Here is a 17,766-nt window from a genome sequence, read left to right as displayed (position 1 = left end):
ATTCATGTTTACCTCTCCTCATGAGTTACTTTCTAGGGCTAAGTCTTATCTAAATAAAGCCAAACATTTATCAGAGTACATACAATATAGGGCGTCTTACTTTCCACCGTCATACTTACACAGGTAGTTAATGGACTGAGACCAGATTTTATATCCATTAAGCTAATGAGTGAAAATCTTGACTCAGACTCCAAACTAAACTGAGCTATTTTGTTTCTGCTGCCCCCCCCACCATAATGCCAGATTTTAATTTATGGAATAGTAAACATATTCTTATTAGGAGGAAAATGGAGAATGGTTTGCTAACAGTAATGAGGAGTAATATCTGATTGAATTCATATGTGGATCCGATATGTGATCCAACCTAAGGATCAAGGCAGTGGAACACTCTACTTAGCCCAGGCATACCAGAGTCTAACCAGCTAAACCTGGTGAAGGCAATCCAGCGTTCCCATTTGTGGTTGCCCAACAAAAATTCTCATTCAACCTGGCAAGAGTTTGTGTTATTTCTGAAGACAGCTGACCTTCCTGACCTAAACCACAGAGTAAATAAAATAATATCTGATAAATACATAGGCTTCCATAGGATTTTTTCATTGAAGGCTGCAGGTTTCTTATCAATTTCTGTTAATAATTTGTTTACATTTGTGGAATGGAGAAAATCTACAGCTCCCCTCCCGAGGTTATTCAAGATGATTGACTCATAAAATACCCAGCTTCTGTGCCACACAGCCGACTGTTCCTGAGGCACTTTTACTGGAGAAGGTGGGAGCCTTGGCTGTTATCAGCGTGGAAGACACTGCTCTTCTCTTTCTGGGAATGGGCTGCTTCCAGAGCCTGTCCATCTCCAGGACAGACAGAAAGGCTTTGTGAGCAGGAAGTGAAGCTGGAGCCACAAAAGCATGAAGCCTGTGGAGGCAGGCGTCGTGGGCTCCGGACGTCTGCAGAAGAAGTTGAAAATGAGCCAATGTGTGAAGAATTGGGAGGCGTTCTGAAGCCCTCTCAAGACATCAAAAGCCAAGTATCACAAGAAAAGGAATAAAGAAATAAAAGCTGCCATTTTTATAGCCTTCTCAGAATTACTACCAATTGCATTTAACCTGAAAATATTTCATTGGATTAATGTTATTCATAACTACAAAAATAAAGAAGACATGTTTTGAAAAACAAAATAAATGTAAAAAAGAAAAGTAAACCTTTTGAGGAAGGAAACCTTTGATAATGAATATTTTAGAATTATATCAACCTGTTTGACAATGTCTTTTGCCTGACTAGATCTGACAGTAAATCCCAGGAACCTTCAGACTGTCACATGTGAAGTTCATCTTCAGGTTTGTGTGTTTCTGCATCACGCCTGAAGATCAGACAGGATAGACAAATTACCCAGAGCAGCAGAGGTGCATTTCTTCCTAAGAGTTGTACAATGTTGAGATGGATCTAAATGTGGAAATTAAAAAGTGGTCCTAGTCAGGATTTAGAGGGCTAATATATCAACAAAGATTTTGGAAAAGCATTTTCAGGTGACAGGATTTCAAAAGTCAGGGTAAAAATGGAATCTTTTCGACTCTTTCAAAACCTCCCAAAGTGTCTGTCACTTTCCCGTTTGTGCAAAATGTTGAAAATTTTAAATTTCCATTAAAAGGATTCTTAAAACATTTATGTTTCATGATATGGAGCTGCACAGCTCAGTATGGTAGCCACTGGCCATGTGTGGCTATTTGAATTCATCAAAATTAATAAAGTTGAAAAATTATGTACTTCAGTTGCACTAGCCACATTTAGATGCTCTATGACTACTAGCTACCATATTGCATGGCAATGCAGTGTGGCTAGTAGCTACCATATTGGATGGCACAGACATAAAACATTTCCAACACTGCAGAGAGTTCTATTGAACAGCACTGAACTAAAGCAACTTGTCTTGGTGTCTAATACAGGTCACTAGGTCCAGGTTCTTAATAGAGGGTAGTGTACAGGGAGTTCTGAGTTAAGGTTGTCTTTCCTTCCATTTTTTACTATCAGCCACTAAGAGGAGGCTCTGGGATCTAGGAGTTTCCCAAACTAATTTAGACATCAAACTTTTGTTTGTCGACGAACTTCCAGGGCATTGTTTCATGGAGCAAACTTTGGGAAATGTGGATCTGTAAAATAAGAAGTTTGATGTCACGGACTGTGCCTTACTCATCTCTCTCTCCCCCTTCTGTGTCCAGAATAATACCTCACATATAGTAGGGAAGTACTGTTGGCTTAACAGTCAGGTGCTAAGGCTAGGTGAAGGAGAAAGTGATAAACAGATACAGGATAAGAATCATCTAGTTTTCAGGCTCCCAAACCAGTTTTATTCTCTACTGGGGCCACCAAATAAGGTAAAACCACCACTCTTCTATACTCTAGCACACAGAGCTTTTTAATTTCTACATTTGGATTCACATCTCTGATATACGCCATTTCACATTTTCATGGTTTGAGAAAGCAGGAAATGTTCTTAAACGTATATTTTCCTGAATTATTATTTAACTTCCTAAATTAAGTTTGATTGGAATTTGCTTAGAACTCCAATCTTTCTCACTGCACTGGAAAGAAAGATGTCTACAGGTTCCAAAACTCCTCTGTCTTCATAGTATTGCAGTTTGGGCAAGTTCTAATGAAAATTTGATGCTTTAAAAACGACTTAAATTTTCCTTTTAGTGACATATCTTACCAAAAGCTGGCTGGAGCCTGGGAGGCAAGAGAGTATCTTTTCCAAGGAAAACCACAGATCCTTCTTTCAAAAAACTCTTCAACGTACTATAGTTTATTTTTCTTTTAACTGAGCCCTTCTTGAAATCCCGGTGCCTTCGTTGTTGTCCTAACTCTAAAACAGGATGAATACTCTCAGACCCTAGTGGGAGGGTAGAAAGAAAATGATGGTGAGAGGAAATTGCCTTGATCTCCACAGAAGCCAGGTACTAAGCAAGCTCTCCACAGCCTTCCTGTCCTTAGTCTTTGCTCTTCTTTCCTTTGCCCAGATGTCTTCCTCTTTTACATGCAAAGACCCATCTCCTCCAGGAAGCTTTATATCCCCCCTTCTTCTGAATGCCTATGATGGTCACCATTGGAGCTCCCACTTGGCGTGGCCCTTGGTCTTCCAACTGAAGTGGGTACTTCTGTGCCATGTTCTGTCTCCCAGATGAGCTGAATGGCTCTTTAGAACAGAGATCAAGATTTAGTGACCTCTTTGCTTCTTGAGCACTTAGCACAATATCATGCAAGGACCAGTTGTTCAATAAATGATGATGGTAAAAGCACCCTCACATACTGCTTAGAGTAGATAAGTTGTATCCAACCATAAAATTTACATTTAAAATTGTCTAATTTAGAATTTGTGGTAATACGTATAACATAAAAGAGTTTGACAAATTAAAGAATTGCAAAAATATATTTTTCATAAATTTAACCTACATTAAAAAATCATTTTAAGCTCTTTAGAGACACTTAGTCACATAACAACCATTGTGATAATGCAGAAGGTAGATAAACTGAATTTACCTCTTTTTTTTTCTTGATAGTATTTCTTTATTGAGAGGTACTTCACGTAACATAAAATTCACCATTTTTAAGTGTACACATCAGTGGATTTTAGTATAATCACTGTGTTGTGCAACCGCCAGCACTATCTGATTCCGGAATTTTTCCATTTTCCCAAAAAGAAACTCCACACTCATTAGCAGTTAGCCCCAATGTCCCCTAGAAGCCACTAATCTACTTTATAGATTTGCCTACATGACTTTTCATGTAGGTGGAATCATACAATAGTGTCCTTTCATGTCTGGCTTCTTTCACTTAACATGTTCTCAAGGTTCATCCTTGTTATAGTGTATATCAGTACTTTGTTTTTATAGATGAATACTATTCCTTTGTATGGATATGCCCCATTTTGTTTATTCATCACCTGATGGACACTTGGGTTGTTTATATTTTTAGGCTGTTATGACTAATGCTGCTCCAAAAAATTTTGTCGAAGTTTGTGTATGGACATATTTTTTTGTTGTTGTTCTCTTGGGTATATACCTGGGAGTGGAATTGCCCTGTTCACTTTTTCTTACTCTTCATATAAATCTTTGAAATCATACATTTTTATATCATTTTTATGTACTCACTAAAAGAGATCCCTGAGCGATTTCTCTTTGCTAGAATGTTGCAAACCAAGTGATTTTTTTCTGAGAAAGCATTTCTTTAGAAACAGAGTCATAGATACAGAGAACAAACAGGTTGCCAGAGGGGAGGGGATGAGAGGAAGAAAGAAATTGGTGAGGGAGATTAAGAGGGTCAAGTTACAAAATAGTGAGTCATGGGTATGAAATGTACAGTGTTGGAATAGAGTCAGTCAATAACTGTGTGATATCGTTGTGTGGTGACAGATCATAACTAGACTTATTGTGGTGATCATTTTGAAATGCACAGAAATATCGAATCACTATATTGTGTAACAGGAACTAACGTAGTGTTGTAGGTCAGTTATACTTTAAAAACAAACAAACAAACTCATAGAAAAAGAAATCAGATTTGTGATTACCAAAGGTGGGGAGTGGCAGAGGGGCTTGTATGAAGGTAGTCACAAGGTGCAGACATCTAGTTATAAGAAAAATAAGTACTAGAGATGTAATTTACAACATGATAAATATAATTAACACTACTCTATGTTATATATCAAAGTTATTAAGAGAGTAAATCCTGAGGGTTCTCATCACAAGGAAAAAGTTTTTTTCTATTTCTTTAATTTTGTGTCTATATGAGTTGATGGATGTTCATTAAACTCATTGTGATAATCATTTCATGATGTATGTAAGTCAAATCACTATGCTGTACACCTTAAACTTACACAGTGCTGTATGTCAATTGTATCTCAATAAAACTGGAAGGAAAAAAAGATTCTAATTCAGAATTGTTTCTCCACAAAGACTTCACTTAGTTTCTTGACTCTGCTATAGGGTAGCTTGAGAGGACCTAGCCTCCCAGCCTCCCAACGCAGCAGGCCTCCTCAGATAAATATGTCGTCTTGTTCTACAAAGACAGGTTAGGACAGGTCCCCTAGGCAACCTCCAACCAGATGACTGACCCTGACTTCTTCCTAATAGAAAATCTGGAGCCACCACTGCTCTCATCCCATCTTTCTTAGATTCCTCTGCTTCTTGAATCACTGGAGCTATTTGACTAAGTGGCTGGAAAAATAAACACCAGTCCATCATTTGGCACAGTCTTTATAGGAACATTGTTCTGTGATGTGTGTGAGGGTTGTGTGGAATAGCAAGGTAGAGCCCCTCCTTAACTTCCCATGGTGGCAAGAGGGGATCCAGGACAGAGAGGATGCATTGCTGTGAGTGACAACTTGAAGACGGCTGTGGGAATGAACTGCCCCCATCCAAGTGCCTGTTTCTTCTCTGAATAAGGCTAATTGCTGACCTGGGAAGAAGAGATGTAAATATGATCTATAACGTGCCCAAGGATGAAAAATTATAGCATATTTCCAAGTCCAGAAAAATAAGTTTGCTCATATGGGCCTCAAAATGGTTTAGCAATGTTTTTCAGCCTTCAGGTATAAAATCATTTTAGTAAGTCACAACCAGCATTATTTATACTGGGATGGGATGGGATAGGATAGAATAGAATAGAATAGAAAACAAAAGAATAGAATAGAATTTTTTAAAATTCTAAAAATATATATCCCCCAGGTAGCAAGCAAGGATAAGTATTATTTCTTCAAACTTTGTCTTAGTTGTATGTGGGGTGTGTGTATGTATATGTGGGTGTGTTACATCTGGGTCATGATGTAAAATGCATGTCTTTCTCTGGATTACCCTCAGTAATGTTTGAAAACCATGCCTCTGTAGAAATCTTCAATTACTTTTTCTTGTTAGCAATGGGCATTTGCAAACATTTCTGAACATTTTCCTGTCTTATGTATAAATATCCTATTTTTGTCTAAAGCAAAGACTAATTCCCATTTTTATCATTCCCCTGCAGCCAAAAGTTGTATAAGAAGTATTTGTGGTATCTTTTATATGAAAAGCCAGATGAGGTGTGCTGTGTCATGTCAGAAATAAAGATTTCTGGAATTGCTAAATGATTTTGAGAGAAAACAGAGCTATCAATCTTCGCTACCCTCAGGAGCATTTCAAATGGGCTAAAGCATTGTTTTGGAGGTGTGAGTAGGGAAGCCAAGGAAATCAGCAAACAGCATGAGAGCAGGTGTGAACACAAAACATTGCAATGTTTCATCTAGAAAATTCCAGTCTGTCCTTTACACACATTGCCACACAAAATGAGTGGCCTCCAAGAGAATCTTAATATATATGTCTCCTAAGCAATAGGGAAATGTGTAAGTCCCTTTAATGGCATAAAAAAGACAGTAAAACCCATGATGCATTATGAGCATTGCCACTAAGTTTCCTATTTGTAATAAATGTCCATTTTGTGGAAACCCAAAGAAGGAGAGTCCAGTGAACCTTTCTTAATGTACTTCTTTTCTAACCTCAGTTATCCCACCAACTCTTGTAGAACACACATTATAAGCCATTAAACCTTCACAATAGTAGAACAATCAGAAGAACAAGAACATTTTCCAATGAGGGTCCTGGTTGTATTCTGTGACTTGTATTTCTAGACTTTAACTCACATCTCAGACACTACTCAACATTCTTAGAAAACCTTCATAGAAGTCTTTCTTCAGACACCTCACTTTATTTCTTCTTCTTCTTTCCCATTTTTACTCTTTGAAACAATCTTCAGTCTTAACTTCTCACTTATGTTCCAGTTTCAAATTTCCAACGCCTGTAAGAAACTTGGAGGTCTGGTTGCCCCACCGATTTCAATGTTTCCATCACCCAAACTCTCTATCTCTCCATCCTTCCCATTTCATCCCATTACATACATCATTGCTTCAGGCAAGAAACCCAAACAGCATTTTGAAACTCTTCACCCACCATTTCAAATCTGTCAATAGGATCTATTTTTAATTTCTTTGAAATGTCATTGAGATTTGCCCTTTTATCCATTTACACAGGGACTCTATAGTCATGGTTGTAGTCACCTTTTGCCTGAGTTACTGCTATAGCCTCTTCCATTCCTTGTTCAACAGACAGGGAAATTATAGGCAGAAGGACAACTTAAAATTTTATTACAAATGTGCTATGTGTCAAACACAGAAATAACACCATAATAAGCAATACTCAGTCTCTAACATCAAGTTTCTCAGAATCTCTTGGCTGCTACCGCTGTACTGGTACCAGATATTCTTAAACATCTCTGCCATTGTGTCACTCTCCTCCATTATTTGGGATTAAGTACAAATGCTTTTGCCTGACTTTTGTGGTCTTTCCTATTTGGAAAGACTCCATCTGTCCACCTTATTTCCCTTAATTCCCTGAGATGCCTCATTTCATGCAACAATCTACACTCCTACCTGTCTCCTTCATGCTCCACACACTTTTTTACTTCTGGTCCTTCCAAACCTTCTTCCCTCCCTCTTTCCACACAAGTTATCCATCTTTCTGAGTCTATTTGGTGTCCACCTTTTCCACAGAGCCTTCTGTGATTCCCCCAAACCAGTTTTTCCTGTCTCAGTCCCTATTCTGCCAACGGCTGGAGGATAATTCTGCCTTAGGGCACTGAGTGGTATTAATTGTATCATATGTTTTAGGGTACCCCCACACATCCTAAATACTTAATATTGGCCCTATACCATCCAGTACTGTGCCAAAACAATAACAGATATAGCTTTCCCCAAACACACCCTTCCATTTCACCATTCCATGACTTTATTTATGAAGTGTTCAGTGACTGACCCCCTGTGCCTGGCCCAGGGTTAAACATTGGAGGTACAGGCATATGCAAACAAATAGATCCTCGTAGTAGAAATAAATACACAGTACAACAGAAGCCTAGAGGAAGGAGATATTAACTCTGAGGAAGTAAAGGACGGAGGAGCCTCCTGAGAGAGTTCCTCTTTCCTGCCTGCAATATCCTTCCTTTCTTGTTTAACTAGCAAATTTTATTCATCCCTCATGAATCAGCTCAAAATCTACCTCTTCTGTGTAGCTTCTTTTTTTTTGTCAACCAAAGAAGGAATAAAAGACTCAGAGAAGTGTGATGATGTGGCCAAATGATGCACACCTTTTCTTCATATGTTCTCCATGAGTATTTTTCTCTTTGATACTTGTTTAAAGTAATTCTGCTTATAAATCTTTTTGGATTTTGTGGTAAGTAGATGTAAAGGACAATCTTGGACATTGGCTTCAGGTGTATTAGAGTTATTTGCATAAATTATTTAGGTTCTGTGACCCTCCTTGTCTGTCTTCTTTTACTTTCTTTTTTTTCTTTTCTATTTCTGTACTTAATTTCTTAAAGGCTCTGAGTAGACATAAGAGAGTATATAAAGGAGGTGTTGTGCTCTCTGCCTAGAACAAGTCCCAAACTGTATGGCTAATCTAGTGAGTATGTTTTGAAAAGGTCTCAGTTTCCTTCCCTTGATCACAGGGAAGAGGTGTTTGATCTAACCCACCTAATCTTTCATTTCCAGCCAGTTGTGAAAACATGCTTCTCAGGAGTCCAGACCACTGCAGTGGAAGGGAGTAAATAATCAGGGAAGAGTGGTTAAATATAGACCAGGGTTTAGATTTATAAAACTTCAGCTAGTTGGTCTGGCGGTTCCTCCTTGGAACCCCATCCGGAGCTGCTCTTGTCAGTGGTGTGTGTTTCTTAATTTCTGTTAACCATTTTAGTGTCAGAGCTCTTTATTTTCTCAGCCTTCCTAATAATGTAAATGTTCTGACTTGCCTTTTTTTAAAAAAGTATAAGAATCCACTATGTCCATTCACATTTATTCAGTAATTGCTCACTAAATTCCTATGCCTCAGACATTGAAAAATAGATACTGGGGAAACCACAAAAATGATTCAGCTTAAAATATCAGTTTGACATATCACTGGGAAGTTTCCATTGATACAAATTATATGCATCATTTTACCTCTTTTTCAGAACATTGTCATATAATATGTGTATAGAGGAGGGTATTGGAAACAAAAGCTTTCCTCCTGGTAGGAGTGTAGAATGGCATTTTCAGGGTACTTTGTGATTATCTATCAAAATCTCAAATATTTCTACTTCTGAACCATCAACTCTACTGCCATAAATGTAGTCTATTGGTATCGTCATACAAATAGGCCAAATGTGTAAGAATTTTTATTGTGGCATTGCCTCTAAGAGCAAAAATAAACAAATATCTATTAACGGGAATATGTAGACAACATATAATGAAGACATATAATGAAGACATTCAATGAAATACAGTGCTGGGGTGAATTGGAAGATTGGGGTTGACATATATACACTTTTGTATAAAATAGATAACTAATAAGAACATGCTGTATAAAATAAATAAATAAGACTGTTATAAGTTGATAATTCATGTAACTGCATGACCAACCACTGAAAATGAAAACAGTGACAGCTGAAAAAAAAAACAAAAAAAAGAACAATAATAAATATTTGATTAAAAGATGACAGAAAAAGAGGAAAAACAAAAGAATAAGAAAAATAGCAAGATGGTAGAGTTAAACACAGTCATCAATGATTACATAAATGTAAATGGAGTAAACACTGATTAAAAGGCGAAGGTCTGTATAAACAAGATTCAACTATATTAAGACAGTTAAAAATAACAAAGTGGTAAATATTTAGTATGTATATGAAAGAGGGGACATCATAGAGATTGTAAATATTTTGAAAGGATAAAGTAATACTATGAACTGGTTTGTACCCATAATATCAATTCTACAGAAAGTCTCAGAATCTAATGGAGGAGGAAATATTTCCCAACTTGTTTTATGGGCCAATATTACACTAGTATCCAATTTAGAGAAAAACATAAGAAGAAGAAAAAAAAAAATAGAAAAATATTCCTCATGCTTAAACCATAAAAATTCTTAACAAAATGTTAGCAAGTTAAATTCAGCAATATATCAAAATCATAATGCATCATGACCAAGTGAGGTTTACCTGGAATGCAATATTGGTTTACCATTTGGAAATCAATCAGTATAGACCATATTAACAGAATGAAGGCCAAAAATATCCTGCATAGTCATTTTTATAAATGCAGAAAAAGCATTTAACAAAATTAAATACCCATTCACGATAAAAATCATCAGAAAACTAAAAATAAAGGGAACTTTCTCAACCTGATCAAATGTTATCTGTAAAAAAAAACCTACAGCAGAACACAGGGAATTTTAGGGCAGTAAAACTGTTCCGTATGATACTATAATGGTGGATACAGGACATACATTTGCCAAAATCCATAAAGTGTACAACAGAAAGAGTGAACTCTAATGTAAATATGGACTTTGGTTAATATGTCAATAATCATTTATCAATTGTAACATAAACATCAGATCTACTGCACTAGTGCAAGATATTAAGAATAGGGGAAACTGGGAGGGCGGGAAGGAGAGCATATGGGAACTCTCTGTACTTTCTGCTCAATTTTTCTGTAAAATAAAAAGTGCTCTAGAGAGTAAAGTCAATTTTTCAAAAGCCTACAGAAAAAAATCAAAATAGCGAAGCATTGAATACTTTCCCCCTAAAAGGGGAAATAGGGCAGGGATGTCCACTCTCACCATTTCTATTCAGCTTTGTGCTGGAGGTTCTCGCTAGCACAGTCATTTAAATAAATAAATACCTAACATAAAGATTGGAAAGTAAAAGAATACTGTCTTTATTTGCAGATTACATGGTGATGTACATAAAAAGCCCTAAGGAATGTACAGTAGGACTCCTAAACCTAATAAATGAATTTAGCAAAGTCATTGGAAACAAGTCAAAATACAAAAATAAATTGTATTTTATGTAAGCAATAAATAATCAAAAGACATAAGATATTAAAAATACCATTTACAGTAGAATCAATAAATACATAATATTTCAGAATAAAATTAACAAAAGGTATTTAAGGGCTCTACAATGAAAACTATTCCAACAGGCCTTTTTGAAGAAATTTTGACAGACTGATTCTGAAATGTATACCGAATTTGAAAGGACTTAGCCAAACAATCTTCAAAAAGAAGAACAAAGTTAGAGGACTTACATTACATGATTTCAAGATGTACTATAAAGTTATGATAATTGAGACAATGTGATATTGGCATAAAGGTATACACATACAGATTAATGGAACCAAATCAATAGTCTAAAAATAGCACCAGTGTATGATCACTGTTTTTAAGAAGGCACCAAAGTAATTCAAAGAGAAAGAAAAGTCTTTTCAGAATATCATGCTGGAAAACTGGATGACATATTTTAAAAATGAACTTTGACCTCTATCTCACAGCACACTCAAAACTTAATTTGAGATGGATCATAAACATAAATATAAAAGCTAAAACTTCCAGAAGAACACAGAGGAATCTATCTTTGCAAACTTGGAGTAGTCAAAGCTTTTTAGACAAGACAGAGAAAGCACCATGAAAACAAGATAAATTATACTTCCTTAACATTAAAAAATTCTGCTCATAAGAAGACAATGTTAAAAAATGAAAAGGCAAGCCATAACCTAGAGGAAAATGTTTATAATACATATAACGGAAAAAATGACTTGTGTCCAGAAAATATAAAAAACTCTTACAACTTAATAATGAAAAGACAACCTGATTAAAAAGTGCTCAAAATAATTGAATAGACACTTCACAAAAGAATGTGCCAGATAACCACTAAACACGTGAAAAAGTAATCAAAATTATTCATCATCAGGAAAATGCAAATTAAAACCAAAATTATATATCACTTCATACACAATAGAAGCTCTAAATGTTGGTGAAGATATGGAGCAACTGAATTTCTCATACATTGTTAGTGGGAGTGTAAAATGATACAGACATTTTGGAAAACCAGCAGTTTCTTATAAAGTTAAAATACATACCCTTGGACCAGCAATTTCACTCCAGGGACAAAGACATATGTTGGCAAAAAATACTTGTCTATGAATGTTCATATCACAAACCAAAAACAATCCAAATATCCATCAAGAAGGAAATGAATAAATAAATTGTGGTATATTCATACGATGGAGCAATAAATAGTAATGAGCCACTGATGCACGCAAGAAAATGGACAGATTTCAAAAACATTTTGTTAAGCAAATGAAGCCAGACGTAAAGGATACTTTATGAAAAAGATACTGTATGATTCCATTTTTTTTGAAACCCTACAATAGGTAAGGATTTGGTATTAGAATTCAGAGGATGGTGGCCTGTGATGTGGGGCTAGAGCAGGAATTTACTGGAAGAAGCATGATGGAACTTCCTGGGGTAGTAATATTCCATATCTTGATTCATTTGTGGGGATACACAGATGTATGTATTTATCAGAACTCATTGAACTTATGATACATGCATTCATCTACATATAAATTATACCTCAATATATAAAGGACAAATGTTTATACACGGCACATCCCAAGGAGGGGATAGAAGAGAAAAAAAATTTTGTTGGTTTATTTTTTTTCCTTACTGCATCCCAAGAAACTAGAAGAATGGTTAGTACACAAAAGGTACTCAGAAAATATTAATTCAATGAATGAAGTGATACATATGAAAATTGAATAATGAGCAAAAAACTATTAATAGTAGTTACCTTTGAAAGTCAGCCCAATAAAAGGGGGATGTTTACTTCCAGCTTTTCATCTTTCTATCCAGTCAATCCTGAACACATATTACACCTACACATGTGCACACACACAGATACATGCATGGTTTCAGAAACTCATGTTACATTTATGCATGTTTTTTTAAAGCTATGTTTTGGCAAAAATTAAAATGTCTAGCACCTAATGGAACCCAGTGTATTTTTGTTGAATACATGAATTAATAGATAAATGATGATTTTCCAAATAATATTAACCATTTGAGTTTTTAATAACTTCAGGTTCTCTTTATACAGTTCAATGTGTGTCAAAGGCTGAACTAAAAATATCATAGTACCTGTTAGCAACAAAATTGGCTATCGTTGACAAAGAGTATCAGGGAGATTAATTGCTGCTGATGTTCTCAGCAACTCTGCAAAGAGGATATTATTATCTGTAGTTTACAAATGATAAAAATTGAGGTCGGGGAGCTAAAGATTTGTCAGGATTCTTAGGCACAGGGATTGGCAAATTTAGAATGTGCTGCTACATCTGATCCCTTAACTTATACTTTTTATAATGAATTTCTTTGCTTCTTATATATCATAACAAGAGGAAAATAAAAAGTCACATTTTTTTTTTTGTTGTTAAAAGTCACATTTTTAAAAGGCAAAATAAATTTATAATATAGCAGCCAGAAAGACTGGTTTTGGGAGGAAGATAGTCACCAGGAAGAAGAGTTGCTAAATGGTAGGTACAGAATCTGACTAAGGGGTAGGCCAGCTTGACTGCTGCTTAAAGAACTGACATGGGGGCATTAAAATATCCATGGAATAAATTAGAAATGAGGTGCTTGCCGAGTTAGATTTTCTCAAGTGGCTTTTTATGTTACTATGGAAATGCAAATTTGTACAAATGCAGCTGAAGAAGATAGAGCTTCAGATGGAAATGTAAGCTAGTCCTCACTAGCACGAACATGCCTCTACTGAATAATTTTGCAACATGCACATGCAATTGCAGTCAGCCAAAAGACAGCAGTAGCTGGCAGCTGAAGCTCTGAGATCAAAAGTTTGCACAGCACAAGGCTGTTCACAGGACTGAGGAATTTCCTTCATTATCTAAATCTTTAATGAGCTTGCCAAGAAGTTGTCTGGTTTGGATAATCACAAAAGAACAGAAGAGAGAATAAGAGCCATAGGAAAGCAGGAAACTTTTGTTTGCTCTTTTTTTCAGACTTTTGACTCTACTTTGGGCAGCAAAGTGAATCAACAAATGAATTTATCTCTGTATACATCTTTTATTAATGGGAAATCAGAATCTTCCTACCCCTTTAAGTAAATGTTGAATAAATATCTAAAAATTCATTTTGAAATGGAACCAAATTATTAGTCTGGAGACACCCATGTGTCTAGGTCCAGGCTTGGCTATGTTTATGTAGTCTTTCTTTTTATCCTTTTCATCATGGAATCATGGGGGGTGGGGGAAAGGCAAAGAACTCCCCTAAGATTAGGATTATCTGAGGAAAAACAAAAAGTACAATCTTAAACCATATTTTTAAAAGACCATACAATTTTGAGTGGTATGTACTGAATGCTAACCTAAGTATGGAATGTAAATGTGTTATAGGAATTCAGACATCAGGCCATTTGCCAGTGGCAGAAAGGGAAGAGTTCGGTTTGAGGTGGATCTTGAGCTGCACTTGAAGAGTCAGTAGAATTTGGGACAGAGTTGAATACTAGACACAGGTAGAATGCTACTAAAGAACTATGGTATCCCATTCTGTTTCTTCCTTTTACCTGCTCTGCACCATCCCAACCATTCTCATAACTCAATACCTCTCAACTTTGTGTATGTACATACAGACACACACACACACACACACACACACACATACACATACACATACACACATACACACACACACACGTTCTTACCTTGAAAGAAGATTTTTAGCAAAAGTGTATGACTGGCTATAATAGCTACTTTTACATCAATTAATTCAGTAATTTGCAAGAGCTTCTCACAAATAATAGTCCTTACTGAAAAGCAGAATTGTAAAAAATAGTGAAGACAAATTTTTCATCCCTTGGATTCTTCCACAGGCATAACTTCTCTTCAAACATCAACACAGGGGAAAGTTTACCAAAAAGTTCCTATTCAGCTTGGGACAAAATAAAAATGCTGTCCATTTGGCACCTGCTTGTAATGGAAGATGCTAGCAGCTATGTTCTGAAAGAAGACTTCTGTGAACAAGGACTTGGCCTGCCTTCGGTCCTTCAACACTATCCGTAGTAGTAAGAGTAGAAACACCAGCATCACTCACTAGGTAAAACGTGAGGTTTTCTGTTGTTTCTTCAGCAGTGAACCAGATGTTGGCATGACTCTTTCTCTCCTTGGCTGGTCACGGAGTAGTCTTATTTGGAAACTTTAGCACATTTAGAGGGACCCTTTGTTGGTTAAAAGAAAAGAAGCTGGAATGTTGATTTCTGAGTTATTTCTATATTGTGGTAGGTTATTTTCCAAAAAGATTATTATAGGGATAAACCGCTCTCTAACTTTTGAAATGATGAATCACACTTCTTTTAAGCCTTCTTTTCTTAACTCCATTTGAAAATATAATCACAGCAGTATAATTGTACATTTAATGATGTAGCAAAAGTCACCTCCAATCTGCAAAATTACTTCAACTAATATGGAGGAGAGAGAATAGGTAGAAACAATCCTTGATCTTACCATAATTTAAAAAGAAAATGAAATCACATGCTAAGACATACGTCAACCATGCAAGTGGTTTTTATAGATATCCACTGGTGAAAGGAAGTATTAAAAACTCTAGGAAATATTCCACAAATATTTTACTACCCATGAACAAGTTTTATGAAAATATATACTTGCTCTTTATACCTATCCTAAATTTTATAAAGCCCTGTCTTTGTAGGCATTCCAATTTTTATAGTGATTATAAGTGAGATTATAAGTAAGTGAAGACTTAAGAGAAAGAGATAGGTGAGAAAATTTATGAAAAATAGGATGACTTAAAAGACAAAATATGGTTCTGGATTCATAGTAAAGCTACAAAAATAATTTTAATTTTATTTCAGAGTGAAACCCCAAACCAGCATGAGTTATACAGCTATGTAGAACTAAAATTTTGAAAAAATATATGGTATGTTTTATAAATACGAAGAACAAATAAAATTAAGATGTTAGAGAAAGCCTCCTGAACTACTGATAGAGTGATCATTCATTCTAACCTGTATTGATTAATCCACTATAAAAGAAAAATGATGCAGAGAATATAATAATTATTATGGGAAACTTTCATAGCTTTACATTGAAGAGAATTTATGGTTGTAAAGACTTCTAGAGCAAACCAGAAAAAAAAAACCATAGAAATTACATAAACAAATCAAGAATTTGGGGGAAATTTCTGCTCATGGTTGGAATGTATAAATTCATGAGATTATCACTGTCACTCTAACCATGAGAATAAGCCAGATAAGCTACAAAATTATAGCTTAAAAAACCCATCATAAAAAATAAATAAATGGACCTAATTAAACTTAAAAGCTTTTGCACAGCAAAGGAAACCATAAACAAGATGAAAAGACAGCCCTCAGAATGGGAGAAGATATTTGCAAATGAAGCAACTGACAAAGGATTAATCTCCAAAATATACAAGCTGCTCATGCAGCTCACTGTCAAAAAAACAAACAACTCAATAAAAAACAATGGACAGAAGACCTGAACAGACATTTCTCCAAAGAAGACATACAGATGGCCAACAGGCACATGAAAAGATGCACAGCATTGCTAATTATTCGAGAAATGCAAATCAAAACTACAATGAGGTATCACCTCACACTGGGCAGAATGGCCATTATCAAAAAGTCTACAAATAATAAAAGCTGGAGAGGGGGTGTATAAAAGGGTGCAGCCACTATGGAGAACAGTTTGGAGGTTCCTTAAAAAGCTAAAAGTAGAGCTACCTTATGATCCAGCAATTCCACTCCTGGGAATATATCCAGAAAGGACGAAAACTCTAATTTGAAAAGTTACATGCACCACAGGGTTCATTGCAGCACTATTGACAACAGCCAAGACATGGAAGCAACCTAAATGTCCACCAACAGAGGGACTGATAAAGAATATGTGATACATATATACCATGGAATATTGCTCAGCCATAAAATGAATGAAATATTGCCATTTGCAGCAGCATGGACCTAGAGATTATCATACTAAGTGAAGTAAGTCAGACAAAGAAAGACAAATATCCCGTGATATCACTTGTATGTGGAATCTTAAAATATGATACAACTGAACTTATTTACAAACCAGAAATAGACATAGAAAACAAATTTATAGTTACAAAAGGGGGAAGAGGGGGATGGGTAAATTAGGAGTTTGGGATTAACCGATACACACTACTACATATGAAATAGATAAACAACAGGGACCTACTGTATAGCACAGGGAACTATACTCAAAATCTTGTGATAACCTATAAAGTAAAAGAATCTGAAAAGGAACAAATATGTATAGGTCCATCCATATTGCCGAATGAGTCATCTTGGAAGTGTGTCAACTAATTACAGGTGATTTACCCCAGCTGATGCTACGTGGGACAGAAAAATTTCTCAGATGAACTCTGCCTTAATTCCTGACCAACAGTATCATTTTTTCATATGGGATACCAATTGACCTAGCACATTTATTAAAGGGACATTTCTTTATCCATTGCTCTGAAGTGCCATCCTTGCCATAAGTCAAATGTCCACAGGTGTGAATCTCTTTCTGGACTCTATATTCTCTTCTATTTGTCTATCCTCACAAAATGTCACCTGCTATAATTGCTCTATCTTTAATTCTTGATTTCTGGTAGTGGAGGCCACCAAGTTTATTCTTCTTTCAGATTGTCTTGGAAATTTTTGATCTTTGAATTTTCATATAATTGTAGAATCAGTTTGTGTAGAGGTCTCTCACATCTTTATTGAACAGTTCCCTATATAGTTTTTCATGTAAATGGCATTTTTAAATTTTAATTTTAACATTCTCACTGATGGTTACTGGTAATGTGAATATAATTGATATTTTTAAACTTTGAATTA

General features: G+C 35.7%; 1 long non-coding RNA gene across 1 annotated transcript in view; it reads left to right on the top strand.

The window, feature by feature from the left end:
* The window catches only part of LOC309625511, a 291,352-nt gene that overhangs the window by 17,565 nt on the left and 256,021 nt on the right, over window positions 1–17,766 (top strand). The gene's annotated exons all lie outside the window — the stretch shown is intronic.

The sequence above is a fragment of the Balaenoptera borealis genome (assembly GCF_965194805.1).
Source record: "Balaenoptera borealis genome assembly, chromosome: 3".
Lineage (NCBI taxonomy): Eukaryota > Metazoa > Chordata > Mammalia > Artiodactyla > Balaenopteridae > Balaenoptera > Balaenoptera borealis.
This window is presented reverse-complemented; position numbering and strand designations above follow the sequence as displayed.